Source organism: Monodon monoceros, unplaced genomic scaffold (assembly GCF_005190385.1).
Source record: "Monodon monoceros isolate NGI ecotype Baffin Bay Population unplaced genomic scaffold, NGI_Narwhal_1 Super_Scaffold_13, whole genome shotgun sequence".
NCBI classification, from domain to species: Eukaryota; Metazoa; Chordata; class Mammalia; order Artiodactyla; family Monodontidae; genus Monodon; species Monodon monoceros.
In genome coordinates, this window is record NW_021703769.1 from 83568227 (window position 1) to 83584298 (window position 16072).

Consider the following 16072-nt stretch of genomic DNA (forward strand, 5'->3'; position numbering starts at 1 on the left):
ATAGTGATCTATTTAAACACCTCAAAATGTCATCATAAAATGGCCCATAAAAAAAAAAAACTACTTCAAATTATTTGCCTTTCACAATGCATATTCTTATTTCACTTGGAAAATTTAATTGTGTTTCACGTACGACCTTTAAAGCATCATTGTCACAGCTTGATAACATCCAAATAATTTCAATAAAACATCTACCACAGATGGGAAGCAATAAAATCATAATAGAAATACTCAAACTTTATAATAGTATCTAGGAGAAATTTCTTCTCTGAAACTTAGTCTTTGTCTCTTCAGAAATGAATATTGTGCTTCCAAGTAAATTTCTTGGGAAGACACAATAAAAACTCTCTGAATAGGCAGACTTCACCATCCTTTACGTCTGATCATTCAGTTCTTCAGTCCTCATTAAATCCTTTCCTAAGAATCTCAGTTAGACCTTACACATATCCCCTGCATATCCTACTGAGTGCAAGACACTAAGACACATGGAGCTTTCCCTTCTTTAAGGTCTTTTTACATTTATTTTCTGAATATTATTTTCTGTAAATGACACAACTTTGTCATTTATGATTCACCTAAAAGCAACAGATCATGCGCCAGACTGAGGTCCATGAGGGCAGGACCCAGTTTTCTGCTTCTTCATATCTCCCACAATAGCTGGTACAAGGTACATGTACAGCAGGTGTTCATACCTCCTAATTGACAAAAGTGGTAAAGACAGCCACACAAATATATGAGAGCATCAGTATCAATTCCTAGCAAACACCGTGTACTGGTTTTCAAATCCAGATAGTTAAATAAAAATTGAATGGCTACGCGTTTGTACAAATGCCATTTGCTCTGACTTTGGTCAATATTCAAATGTTATTTTACATTTTAAGTATTTGAGAAACTAAGGGGTAATCGTTATATTCTAAAACTAGTAGATACAAAATCATTACAAATTGGCAGAACTATTCCCATAGTTCAGATAGGTAAACTAAGGCTCAGAGGAGTAATGTAACTGTCCAAAGTATAAGAAGTAAATCCAGAAATCAAAGTTGGGTCTTCACAACCAGTGAACTGTGGCTGGTTCAAGCTATTGTGGCCATGAGCAGCCTTGCTATTTTTCCCAACAAACGATAAAATTGCCATTTTCTCTGCAGCCCACATGAAAAGGTCTGGGAGTACCACCTGACTCTACCAATACTGCCTCTCAAAAACGTTTTCCAGTAATATAAATTACCCAGCGGCGGTACTCCCATTATCGACACTCTGTGCTGACACTTCTATTTTGAAAAGTCATTCTGTAAAAGAGAAAAACTACAACTGCTTAAATTTTCATTTTCTTAGTTTCCTTTCCCTTTTGATCCTGTCTGCACGATATTATGCTCAAGTCATCTTGATGGCAGCTTTGGGTATTCTCCCCAAATCTCCACTTGATTATTCTAAAAAATCTCTTGAATGCTTGAGCAACTGGAGAACATCATGCTTTAAATATGGATTTAATGAGGGCAGAATTTCCTGTATATTTATTGGACTCTTGCTGACAGCTCCTATATATTTATTAAACCCCTCAGAGCACATTATGGAGATGAGAGCTGTGAGATTGCAGATGGTGGCAGGGACCTAGGGAGGGGCAGTGTGAGACAACCATTTGTCTCAAAGCAGCAGTATGGCCATCACTTCTTTCATCATTACCCCATCTTGTCCTGATAATGGAGTCTGGGCAAGCTGAGGCAGCCCCATGTGGGACTGGGCAGAGATATCCTCCCTAAGTAATTCCTCTGGTCATAAAAATGGCTTTGAAAGCTGAGGTCAAACTCTTTCATAAAACTCCATTACATAATATTGATAGATTCCCCATCTCATGTGTTAGTGTGAAAGTAACCACAGCCATAAAATTTTTTGTTTGTGTATATGTTTTTAATAATGTAATAAAACCCCACGAACCCATTATTCCAAAATAAAACTGGCCCTTATTTATAACATCCATATTCCTATGTACCCCCATCCCATTCCGAGGCCTGCCTCCACCTTAGGAGACCGCTATCTGGAACTACTCATGTATTTCTGGGTGATGAAAATATTTTATGTGTGTGTGTGTGTGTGTGTGTGTGTGTGTGTATTATGTATATTATGTGCATTTATGTTCTTTTAGTTGTTTCTAAGTTTATAAAATGATTACATGATATATGTAATATTCATGGACTTACTGTTTCACTTGCTACTAAAATTCACCCATATGGCACGGGGGGAGGAATGGCAGTTTCATTGATGAAACTAAATGAAAACTCAAATCCAAGTAAAGAACACCAGTAAAGGAAACTACAAAGGTAAATATAAAAGACAATAATTATATTTTGGGGGGATAGAAGGTGTAACAACTTTCATCTATTTGATTTGAAAGGCAACTGTATAAAACAACAATTATAAAGACTTTAATGGGCTTATAATGTATAAAGATGTAATTTGTAAAATAAAAATAGCATAAGGGTGGAGGAAAGGGTTAGAGCTATATTAGAGCAAGATTCTGTACTACTGAAATTATGTGAGGATTAATATGAACCAGACTGTTTTAAATTAAGATGTTAATTGTAATCCCCAAGATAACAACTAAGAAAATAACATATATGGGAGAAAAAACAACCTACCTAACACAAAAGGCATGAGAGAGCAATGGATGAACCAAAAAGATGACATGTAGAAAACAAATGGTAGACATTTATCTTACCTTATCAGTAATTATAATAAATGTAAATGGATTAAACACTAAAATCAAAAACCAGATTAACTGTATGGATTTTTTTTAAATGACTCAACTATATGCTATCAAAAGAGACTCAAATTAGATTGAAAGACACAAGTCGAAAACAAAAGGATAATGATGAATCACGCTAACAGTAAGCAAAGTAGAGCTATACTAATATCAGACAAAAAAGACTTCAAGACAAAAATGTTACTAGAAAAAAAGAGGGAAATTTTGTGACAAAAGGGTCAATTCAGAAGGAAAGATAACAATTATAAATGTTTATGAACCTAATAACAGAGCCCCAAAATACACGAAACTAAAACTGACAAAACTAAAGAGAGAAATAGACAATTCAACAATAGTGGAACATGTCAATACTCCACTTTCAACAATGGATAGAAACAAGCAGAAAGATCAACAAGGAAATGGAAGACTTGAAAAACACTACCAACCAACTTACTTTAACAAACATCTATAGCACACTCCACTCAACAACAAAAAAAGAGACATTCTCCTCAAGTACACATAGTACATTCTCCAAAATAAGCCACATGCTAGGCCAATTTTTTAAAAAGCATTAATAAATTTAAAAGGATTGAAATTATACAAAGTATATTCACCAACCATAATGGAGTTAAATTAGATATAAACAATAAAAGAAAATTTAGAAAAATCCACAAATATTTGGAAATTAAACAACACATTTCTAAATAACAATAGGTCAAAGAAAAAAATTACAGTGGTAATTAGCAAGGATTTTGATATCAGCAGAAATAAAAACACATCAGGTCAAAATGCATGGGACACAGCTAATGCAAGACTTAAAGGAAACTTTATAGTGTTAAATGCCTATATTAGTAAAGAAGATGACCTCAAATCAATAATCTAAGCACTTCCCTTCAAAATGTAGGGGGGAAAAAAGGAAAACGCATTGAAGACAATCATAAAGAAGGAAATAATAAAGAGTGGAAATTAAAGAACTATAAAACAGAAAAATAAATTTTCTAAGATAAATTTAAAGAACCAAAAGTAAGTTCTTTAAAAATACCAACAAAATTGACAAACCCTTAAGTATACAAACCCTTAGCAAGAAAAAGGGGAGAAAATACAGACCATAAAAATCAGGAATGAAAGATTACCTCTGACTCTTCAGAAATTAAAAGAATTATGAAGAAATACTATGAACAACTTTATGCCAACAAATGCAACAACTTAGATGAGAAAGTAAAAATAATACAAATAGGAAGGGAACATGGGCTGATCTCTTTGGATATGTCTTGTTTTACAATGTTGACACTGAAACCATGTAATCCTATTATGTAATTTTAAAACAAAATGAAACAAAAATAAGCAAAAGGCAGTCACCGAATAGAAAATGAACTAAACCGCACATCAGGTTGGTGGCATAACCACACAGAGAAGATAATTCCTTCAAGTTACTTTAAAATGCTGGATTTGGGGAGTTCCCTGGTGGTCTAGTGCCTAGGATGCGGCACTTTTAGTGCCGTGGCCCAGGTTCAATCCCTGGTCAGGGAACTGAGATCCTGCAAGCTGCGAGATTGCAAGCAGTGTGATGCGGCCAAAAACAAATGCTGAATGTTGACCACACATTTCTCCAGAGGGATACAGCCTAAGGCAGTGGTGGGGCGGTGGCGGGGGGATGGAGGAGAAGGAGCATGTGTGGGGAGGAAGAGAACTGCAAAGAAATATCAAATAGCATTCTATAGTCTTTTTGTAAATAGAAATACTGTGGTATCATTGTTTTTTAACTATCATAGTTATATCATAGGATAAATCAAATGAGTAGTATCAGACTTTCCAATATAAAATCAAAGAAGAGCTAGTACTCTTGCATTTAATTTAGAAGCATAAGTTTTTCACTTTAAAATAAATATATGCTTATCATATTACTACAAATACTTATGTGTGTATATATGACCTCAGAGATAGGTATGTGTGTATTTGTATTTCCTAGCTCTAACCACTGTAAACACCAAAAAGCAATAACCCAAAGTGTGGTTTCTAAATATTGTTTCCACTAAAGAGAACAAGAGCTACTTTCCAAAACGCTTGATTCCACAGTGAGGTGACAAAATGTACATGAGACTAAGACACTTGTTATTCCAGCAACCCACAAAACTACCAAAAACTAATGGGGGTCTCAAAATGAACACTAGCAAACTGAACCCAAGAGCATATTAAGATTACACACCATGATCAAATTGGATTTATCCAGGAAAGCAAGGGTGCTTCAACGTAAGAAAATCAATGTAACACCATATTAATAAAACAAAGGAATAAAACCACATGATCATCACAATTGACAAGAAAAGGCATTTGACAAAATTTAATATCCTTTCATGATAAAAATACTTTAAAAGGTAGGAATAGAAGGAAACTTCCTCAAAATAATGAAGGGCATTTATAAAAAACCCACAGCTAACATCATTCCAAATGGTGAAAGACTGAAAGCTTTCCACATAAGATCAGGAATAAGAAAAGGACACCCACTCTCACCACAGTTATTCAACATGGTACTGGAAGTTCTAGCCAGGGCACTTAGACAAGAAAAAAGGGATCCAAATTGGAAAGGAAGAAGTAAACTCTATTCAAAGATGACATGATCCTGTGTACAGAAAATCCCAAAGAATCCATAAGAAAGTTACTGGAACTTAATAAATTCGGGAAAGTTGTAGAGTACAAAATCAACATGGAAAAATCAGTTACATTCCTATACATCTGCAATAACCTATCTGAAAAGTAAATTAAGAAACCAATTCCAGGGGCTTCCCTGGTGGCACAGTGGTTGAGAGTCTGCCTGCCGATGCAGGGGACATGGGTTTGTGCCCCGGTCCGGGAAGATCCCACATGCCGCGGAGCGGCTGGGCCCGTGAGCCATGGCCGCTGAGCCTGTGCGTCCGGAGCCTGTGCTCCGCAACGGGAGAGGCCACGACAGTGAGAGGCACACATACCGCAAAAAAAAAAAAAAAAAAAAAAAAAAAAACAAACCAAAAAAAAAAAAAAAAAAAAAAAAAAAGAAACCAATTCCATTTACAATAGCATCTAAAAGAATAAAATACCTAGGAATAAGTTTCATTAAGAAAGTGCAAGAATTGTACACTAAAAACTATAAAATATTGCTGAAATAAATTAAAGAAGACTTAAATAACAGGAAAGACATCTCATATTCATAGATCAAAAAGCTTAATATTGTTAAGGTATCAAGACTACCTGAAGTGATCTGCAGAGTCAATGCAATCTCTATTAAATTCCAGGAGTCTTTTATAGAAATGGAAAAGTCAATCCTCAAATTCATAAGGAATTGCAAGGCGCCCAAAATAGCAAAACAATCTTGAAAAAGAAGAACTAACTTGGAGGACTCACACTCCTAATTTTAAAACTTACTACAACACAACAACAATTAAAACAGTGTGGTACTGGCATGAGAACAGACATATAGACCAATGGGATAGAACTGAGAGTCCAGAAATAAATCCGTATCTCCACAGCCAAGTTAGTTTTGACAAGGTTTCCACATCCTATTCAATGGGAAAAGAACTGTCTCTCCAACGAATGGTGCTGGCACAAATGGATGTCCACATGCAGAAGAATGAAGTTAGACCTCTCTCTCACATAACATACAAAAATTAACTCAAATGGATCAACAACCTAAATACTGTATAGGAGCTAAAACCATAAAACTGTTAGAAGAAAACATAAGGGTAAATCCTCATGACCTTAGATTTAACAATGGATTCTTAGACATGACACCAAAAGCACAAACAACAAAAGAAAAAACTGGACTTGATCAAAATTTTTTAAATTTGTGCTTCAAAAGATATTATCAAGAAAGCAAAAAAACCGCCTACAGAATGGAAGCAAATACACTATCTGATTAGGGTTTAATATCCACAATATCTAAACAACTCCTAAACAAGATGACAAACAACCTAATTTAAAAATGGGCAAAGGACTTATAGACTTTTCTCCAAAGAAGATATGCAAATGGCTGATAAGCACATGAAATGGTACTCAATATCATTAGTCATCAGGGAAATGCAAGTCAAAAATCACAATGAGGTATCACTTCACCTACTAGAATGGCTATAGTTTAAAACAAAAGAAAGAAAATTAACAAGTGGAGAGGATGTGGAGAAATTGCTAGTAGGAGTGTACTACCATGGTGCAGCCACTGTGGAGAACAGTTTTGGCAGTTCTTCATAAAACTAAACATCAAATTACAATATGACTGAGCAATTTCACTTCTAGGTGTTTCCTCAAAAGAACTGAAAACAGACTCATATTTGTACACCAATATTCATTCACAGAATTATTCACAACAGTCAAAAGGCGATAACAACCCAATTATCCATCAACAGGTGCATGAATACACAAAATGTGGTATACCCATTCAATGGAACATTATTCAGCCAAAAGAAGGAACAAAATTTTGACATATGCTACAATATGGATGAACCTTGAAAACATTATGCTATGTCCAATCATAAAAGGACAAATACTGTATATGATTCCACTTACATGAAATATCTAGAATAGTCAAATTCACAGAGAGAGGAAATAGATAAGAGATTGCCAGAAGTTGAAGAAGGAGGGAATGGTGAGTTAGTGCTTACTGGCTATAGAGTTTCTGTTTGGAGTGATGAGAAAGTTTTGGAAATAAATAGTGGTGATGGTTGTACAACATTGTGAATATAAATTAATGCCACTGAATTACACACTTAAAAATGGTTAAGATGTCAAATTTTATATTTTATATGTTTTTTAAACCATAAGATAATTTTTTAAAAAACTAATTGAGTCTTGCCAAAAGTTGGATCACAAGATCCAACTTAAAGGGGCCCAACTAGCCAAAAATGTGACAATTTGAGTGTCAGTAAAAACTAATGAGTGACATGGAATAAACACCAAGTACATAAAAATTCATGAATCAATAATCTTATTAGATTTTTAAAAATCACTGTTCACCAGTAGAATTTGCTAGGGTATTATGGTAGATTAAGATAGCTGCAAATTCTTCCCTGCTCCTCCCCTTAATTCCAGACTGGCCTTAGTGACTTACTTGACTGATGGAATGCAATAGAAGTAAAATTTTGAGACTTCAAGGCTAAAACATAAGAAGCTTTGCAGCTTACACAGGGGACTCTTGGAACATTCCCTCTGGGAACTCTGAGCTACCATGGAAAAAGCCCAACACTACCCTGGGACCATCATGCCTAAGGGGACATGTTTAGGCTCTCTGATAAGTAGTCCCAGGTGAGCCTATCCCAAGGTGCCAGACGTGTGTGAATCGGTCTTGGACCCTCCAGATCAGCCCATCCACCTTCTTCCACATATAACAGTACTACCAGCCAAGCCCTCCAAAATACCTGACCTATCAAATAACGATGTTTAATAAAACAGTTGTTGTTTTATGCCCCTTGAGTTTGGGGGTAACTTGTTATGCAGCAGCAGATAACCAAGCAGGCATCCGCTTATTACTCTGAAAATTGATAAAGGAAAAAAATCAAGCATTTATCTGCCCTTCTAGGGTAACTATTTCAGGGTAACTATATAGCTGATGAGGGAAGAATTCTAGCTAATAAAAGCATAAAGAATGATATCATTAGAAATGCACTGATTTTCAACCCCTGAGGAAATCACGGTTCTAGGCAATAATCATCAAAACCTCAGGCGCGAGGTTTTTAAGAGGAGGATTAGGCACATACCCCTGGGACACGCACACCTGCCAAACACATCCCCACGACCCCGCACAACAGATAAACTGCAGGAAATAAAAAGTGGGAAGCCATTATACAACCGAAGAGGCTTAAAGGACATAATCGAATACAATGTAAGGACTTTTGTTTACATGCTAATTCAAATAAGCCAAGTGGAAAAAGCCATCTTTGGATACAACCTGAGACGTCTGAATGTGGATGGAAAATTAATGATATTAAGGAGTTACTATTCATTTCTTTTGGTATGATAATGGAATAGTAGTTATGTTTTTTAAAAAATAAGTACTTAGTGATGAAAACTGAAGTAATTACAGGCAAAATGGCATGATGATTTCTAGTCCTGCTTTAAAATTCTCCAGGAAAATAAAACACACTCTTACCCTCAAATTCCTGCAATTATAACAATATTGCCAAAATGCCGGTAACTATCAAAGTTGGATGATAGGTACACAGGGGTTCACTATACCGTTCTCTTCTGTAAAGTTTGAAAATGTCTGCTATGAAAAATGTTGTAACTACTCAGTTATCGATTAGAACTGAACTTATGGGTTAATGTGGGGACAACTGCCATCTCTGTAATATTGATACTTTCCATGGTGAATATGGTACATCAGTGCATTTACTGATGTCTCCTTTTATGTCTTTGTGAAGGCTTTGCGTGTTATACTTTTTAATTTAGCCTTAGGTAATATATATATTATGCTATCTTGAATATAGAATATTCTTTACAAAATATTTCTATTGTTTTTTTATTGGATACATATCTACTTTTAAATATTTTTTAATACATATTGGGTACAATTATTTCCTTGTGGGAAGAAATCTTTTACTCTACAATAGAAAAACTAAAAAGAAGAAAACATAGCTTCACTTCATAGAATGTACTTAAAAGCAGAATTTCAAAGGACAACTTTATTCCACAAAATGAGGCATCCTTTTAGCTCCAACATTGCTATAAGCAAACTGCTTATATTCAAAGTGCATTTCTAAGTCCTGCACAAGGAATAAAGGTCATGCGGGGGTTGACAGGACAGAGGAAAAGAATGACAGGAAAGACATTTTAAGAGCTGACTTCCGTAGAGTCTGTTATTTCCCTGGCCAGCCCAGAGCAAAAATCACAAGAAACAAATTGCAAAAGACATGGTGCCACTTTATGCAACCTTCCTTCTAGCTCTTTCTTGTCCCTTCTCAGTTTGATATTAAGTTTGATTTTGTGTTCAAGGTCTTTTCACTCCATTCTAAATCTCACCTGGCACAAAAGGTTTAAGAAGTACCCAAGGAGCTATCATAGCTAACTTAAACCTCCAGAATTCCAAATTTGGAAAACAGCCATCGTAGGCACTGGCTCTGTGGAAGAGTAACATTTTCTATTGGGTTTTTAAATTAATTTGCTAGAGTCCCTTATCTAATTTTTACTTGTTAGAAGATGAATTCATTCCCTAGAGCTGCCATAACAAAATACCACAAACTGGATGGCTTAAAACAACAGAAATTTATTCTCTCACAGTTCTGGACACCAGAAGTCCAAGATCAAGACTGTTGGCAGGGTCCGTTCCTTCTTGGGGGCTCAGAAGAAGAATCTGCTCCATGCCTCTCTCCTAGCTCCTGGTGGCTGCCAACAATCCTTGGTGTTCCTTGGCTTGTGACAGCATAACTTCTATCTCTGCTTCTGTCATCATGTGGTATTCTCCCTGTGTGTCCCTGGGGTCCAAATTCCCCTCATTGTATAAGGGAATGTCACTAGATTGGGGCCACCTAATCCTGTATGACCTTATCTCAACCTCATTATATTTGCAAAGACCCTATTTCCAAATAAGGTCACATTCACAGGTTCCAGGGTAAACATGAATTGGGGGGTGGAGGGAGGAGCACTATTCCACCTAGTACAGGAGAGAGGCCAAAAAGCTTTTCAAAATGAGAAGGCATAGTTTTTATATACTGGCTTAGATCACTGTAATTAGATCAGTTACGTTATTGTCAGTGGTAAACATTTTGAAAACTGATGAGCAAATCCAAACTCTTGTACATATGACACGTTTGACACTCTAAATAAACAAACATGGTTCTCCACAACCTTGCTATTCAAAGTATGGTCGTTAGGGCAGGCTGTCAGAAAGGGCAGGCTGGAACTCTAGGGCATGCACTGAAGCTGCAGTCCACAGGCAGAATTTCTTCTCGTATTTTTACCATAAGCAGCAAGAAAAAACCTAACAGCACTTTCAACACTTTGCTCGGAAATGTCCTCAGCTAGATATTCAAGTTCATCACAAGTTCTGCTTTCCATAAAACTGCAGCAATTTATTCTCTTAACAGTCCTGGAGGCCAGAAGTCCAATATATGAGTAAAAAAGGGCAAAAGTCGGGCTTCCATGGTGGCACAGTGGTTAAGAATCTGCCTGCCAATGCAGGGGACACGGGTTCGAGCCCTGGTCCAGGAAGATCCCACACGCCACGGAGCAACTAAGCCCATGCGCCACAACTACTGAGCCTGTGCTCTAGAACGCGCAAGCCACAACTACTGAGCCTGCGTGCCATACCTACTAAGTCTGCGTGCCACAACTACCGAAGGCCTCACGCCTAGAGCCTGTGCTCCACAACAAGAGAAGCCACCACAATGAGAAGCCTGCACACCGCAACAAAGACCCAACACAGCCAAAAAATAAAAAATAAAATAAAATAATAAAATAAACAATTTTTTTAAAAAAGGGCAAAAGTCAGCCAGAGCCTCACTCTCTCTGGAGCCTCTTGGGGAGGATCCATTTCCCTGCCTTTTCCAGCTTCTAGATCTGCATTCTTTGGCTTCCCGCCCCTTTACTCATCTTCAAAGCTAGGGGTGTACCGTCTTCTGTCTCTGATTCTACTTCCCTCTGCTTCTGTCACGTGGCCTTCTCTTTTGAAGTCAAATCTGCCTCTTATAAGGACACTATACTTGGGGCCCACCCAGATAATCCAGGATGATCTCCCCATTTCAAGATCCTCAACTTAATCACACATTCACAAGTTCCAGGGGTGAGGACCTGGATACCTTTGGGAGCCATTATTCAACCTTCCACACTCACCTAGCTCTTCTCCCCCGATCCTTTCCCTCTGCCCTCATTTCTCCTAGAGTTGGCGCTTTCCTGTCCCTCTGTTAGCTTTTAGTTGAAATGCCACTTCCTCTGAGAGGCCTTTCCACACTGCTCTATCTAAAAGTTGACCCATCTCTACCACAGCAGTGATTCTCTATCACAGCATGCTGCTCTATTGCTCTCCCAGGAGGTATCACACCTTCTACTGATTTTCTTTACTCATTGGTTTGCTTGTTGATTGTCTGCTTTCTCCACTGGAACGTAAACTCCATTTGGGCAAGTTACCTTCTCTTTACCATTCTCTACTGCAGCATCCAGCGTGGTGCCTGACACATAGTATGTATTCAATAATATTTGTTGAATATGACAGAATTCCCTTTAATTATATATTTATATTCCATAAATACTACATTATATTTATATGATATACAAATATATGTGTAGCATGCATACTATTAAAAATTCTATCTTTATTTATAAACCTAAGTATCCATCGAGAGATGACGGATAAAGATGTGGTACATATATACAATGGAATAATACTCAGCCATAAAAAATGAAATAATGCCATTTGCAGCAACATGGATGGACTTCGAGATTGCTGTACTAAGTGTAGTAAGACAAATATCACATGATATCACTTATATGTGGAATCTAAAAAAACGATACAAATGAACTTATATACAAAACAGAAATAGACCCGCAGACATAGAAAACAAACTTATAAGGGAAAAGAATCTGAAAAAGAATAGATATATATATATGTATAATTGAATCACTTTACTGTACACCTGAAACTAACAACATTGTAAATCAACTATATTTCAATAAATTTTTTTTTTTTTTTACAAAAGAAGTTTCTGTCATCAAGTTTAGGAAACACTGAATTCAACAGTGCTAAATTTATTTATTTATTTACTCTAGATTTTCTCAGATATTTCAGTATGTTAATGTACCTTGTGACCTTTCTAAGGAGAGGATATAGTATGCAGTCTTTCCCAAAGTTACTGAAGCATGGAATCATTTCCGGAAAAGCATCTCTTAAAGGAATTAGTATTCTTCAGACTGTCCTTTAGGATATATTGCTATTCAAAATAAAAATACATTCCAGTTAACTCCTTTGGAACTGGCTAATGACTGCAAAACACTAAAAAGTATACATTAAAAGGAAAGATTAAAAGGCAAAGATTAAGAAACACATAATGAAGTTTGGCATTTTAAAATAAAATTAAAATATTAACCATATAATATTAAAGTTTCAGATATCCACTGTAATAACTGTGCATTAATTCTATCTAATTCTTTAAGGCCTATGCTGAGTCTGCATAAATTTATAAACATCAAGTAATAACTCAGCAGTTCTATGAAGTACAGTGTGGATAATAAATGATCATAATTACCTTTTGAAATGTAAACTGTCTTAATTTGAAATGTAAGAATCTATTGTGGCTCATAAGATTGACTTAAGCTCTCTACCTGAAGAGTTTAAAAAATGTTTCTCTGAAACATAAAAAAAAGCACTAAGTACTGTTGTCCTTTGACTAGGACCATTTGCCCAGGAAGGACTAGTCTAGCTACTTATTCAAATGATATGGCATTTAATAGGTCCCATGCATCAAAGACATTTGACAATCATTGACCTTTTATGGCTACAGTCATTTGTGCAATTAACTTGCGGGAAATTATTTTTCTCAGTCACATAATTAATTCCCATGCCATCTTTTAAAAATTCTTGTACCTGAACTAAAAGTTATATGAAAATACTAAGGCTGTACAGTTTAAGATCAGGTCCCCAACATGGAGTACAATTAGTACCTTAAAGTGCTTCGATATGCATGCAATCTAACTGATTATGTATGGAAGCAGATAAAAGAGGTCGAATATCCTCCACCAGCTTGGTAAACCAAACACTGCCACAAGCATAACTTTTTATCCTTTTAACTAAGACTTTAATTTGAAAAAAGTAATCATCCAATTTCTAAGCTGATAATTTTAAACTGGAATTTTTAACTGAAGTATAACAGTACAATTTAAGAACTAATATTTTATTAGTATGAGAGAGTGGGTGATTTACTTTTAATTAGTATCATTGGTACCTGTGGGTGTTTGCAAATTGGAGACGAAGTGAGAAGTTAGGAAGGAATTTCTTCCCTTTACCCAAAACAAGCTTCATAAAGAATCAGGTTGATCAGTCAACAAATACATAGTAAGTCGGAAACCTACTGAATTAAAAACTAATCCAGGTTTGAGTGACTGCCGCTCACTGAATCAGATGTTGTGGAGAATACAAATATATAATTATTTGACTTTTATATATATATAATATCTGATTATATATAATTTATATGTATTTTATTATATATAATTTTTATATTTGATTTTTAACTTTTATATGAGTATGGATTGCTTTTATAATAAAAAAAGGTCTTAAACTGACATTTATTCTGTGGTTTGGCTTATAATGATTTTATATGCATTCATATACAATAGATAAATTATGGATATAGATAATAAATAATAGAAATGAATACTAAATAAGCAGGCTTACACCTATTCCAATTTAGTCAATTTTTATGTTGTGAGAAATTAAACTTGTAATGTTTGTTTTCTTCTATACTTTTGCCAATATTCCCAGCAGATCCCCAACACCACAAAATACCATTTATGTAACATCACTAACAAAATGTACTCATTTAAAGTAAAACAAACTGGGGAGTTCCCTGGTGGTCCAGTGGTCAGGATTTGGTGTTTTCACTGCCGTGGCCCAGGTTCAATCCCTGGTCTGGTAACTGAGATCCCACAAGCCGTGTGGCGTGGCCAAAAAAAAAGTAAAACTAAGGATGTTATTCAAAAATTAGCACTAATGTGATGATTTTAAAAATGAGGATAATTAAGATTATAAATAGTTCAGAATGTTACAGACTATGACAATTAAAATACTTAGGGCAACGCCTGGAACAAAGCAGTCCAGTGACCTTGGCAATTATTTGGGTAAGTACTGAGTACTGGGTTGAACCATCAAATTGCCAATCTTCTGTCATTTTTTAACCTACAAAACAGGCAATTTTACATGGTTCAATCCACACAACACTAGTTAATACCACCACTCTGGAGTCAATGAGACACAGGTCAAACCCTGTTGTTACTACTAACTAGCCTTGTGATCTAAGACATGTTATTTAATTACCTAAGCCTAGGTTTTGTCATCTTTTAAATGGCGACAAAAGAGATAACATGGTTTTTCTTGTGAAGTTTGCATAAATCATGCAGGTAACGTGCTTACCTTTTCATGTGGGACAGAGTGGAGCCCTCAATAAATGTCAGTTATTATTATTAAAAATTACTTGTCTTAGAGACAAAGAAAACTATTAAACATGTTCTAACAGCTTTTTGTACAAATCTATGGTTCTATACCTCTAAAGTGCTTGTAGGTATCAGTCAGAAACGTCAGCTAAATTTTTAAAAATACTTTCCCTATAAGATAACAGCACTGCACAGGTTGGTACTGCTGAACTCAATTTAATTCATGTTCCCTAACCATGACTGGGCTCTTAATGCAACCCACCTACCCCCACATTTCACTCTCCCAAATTCTCTACAACATTTATCAATGGTCTTTTCCATCCTCCTCAGTCTCCACGTCTGCCATCTCTCTCCTAACGCGAAGGATAATGTCTTCTCATTTCCTAGAGAAGACAGAAGCCATCAGAAGGTTCTCTCACATATCCCTGCCACCAAACTATGAAAGTCCCTCTGTGTCCATATACCTTTCCTTCCTTCAAAGCTTACCCTTTCCCCTGGGCTCTGGATCTCAACACCTTCCATGTCCCTTGAGAAATATAATTCTTCCATGGAAAATATTTATAAATATCTTCGACCTTTAACCATGCTCTAGGATCACATCACTTCTCGAACGCACACCTCCCTCCAATCACTCCTCTCCCTTCCCTGCCCCTCCATTTCACTTAGAACCCTTTGAGTGTCATTTACTTTCACTGTCACTACTTAACCCCTCTTCACTCCATAGCCCACCGCCACCACTGAAACTGCTTTCTCCAAGGCCACCAATGGCTTCCTTTTGCCAAACCTCAAGTCCCTGCCTCAGTTCCTGGCATACTGGGCTCACCAGCACACAGGGCAAGATAAACTGTCTTCCTGCCTCTCCTCAGGCTTAGAAAACACCACACCCACCAGGTGATCACCCTCCTACCACTCTCAGTCATCCCTTCTTAACATCTTCATGACACTGCAGTTGATGTTCCCTTGACCTATTCACAAACTGCATTTCTTTTTACATATCATTATAAGCCAAACCGTAAGTTAAACATTAGTTTCTTTTAAGCAAATTTTTTTCTGATTATAAAAGCAATCCACACTCACAGACAATTTGAAAATCAAATAGAAGCATAAAAAAGGTCATCAAATCATGCCATCCCACCTCCCAAGGATAACATTATTGGTACTGGTATAGTGCCTTCATACTTATATATATATATATATATATATATATATATATGGCGTAACACATATAATATG

General features: G+C 36.2%; 1 protein-coding gene and 1 non-coding gene across 2 annotated transcripts in view; one reads left to right on the plus strand and one right to left on the minus strand.

Moving 5' to 3' along the window:
- Positions 1-16072, minus strand: part of SDK1 (sidekick cell adhesion molecule 1) — a 653415-nt gene that overhangs the window by 563364 nt on the left and 73979 nt on the right. The window lies entirely within an intron of this gene.
- On the plus strand, positions 4196-4267 carry TRNAK-UUU. Its single transcript has one exon. It is a non-coding gene; the product is annotated as a tRNA-Lys (tRNA).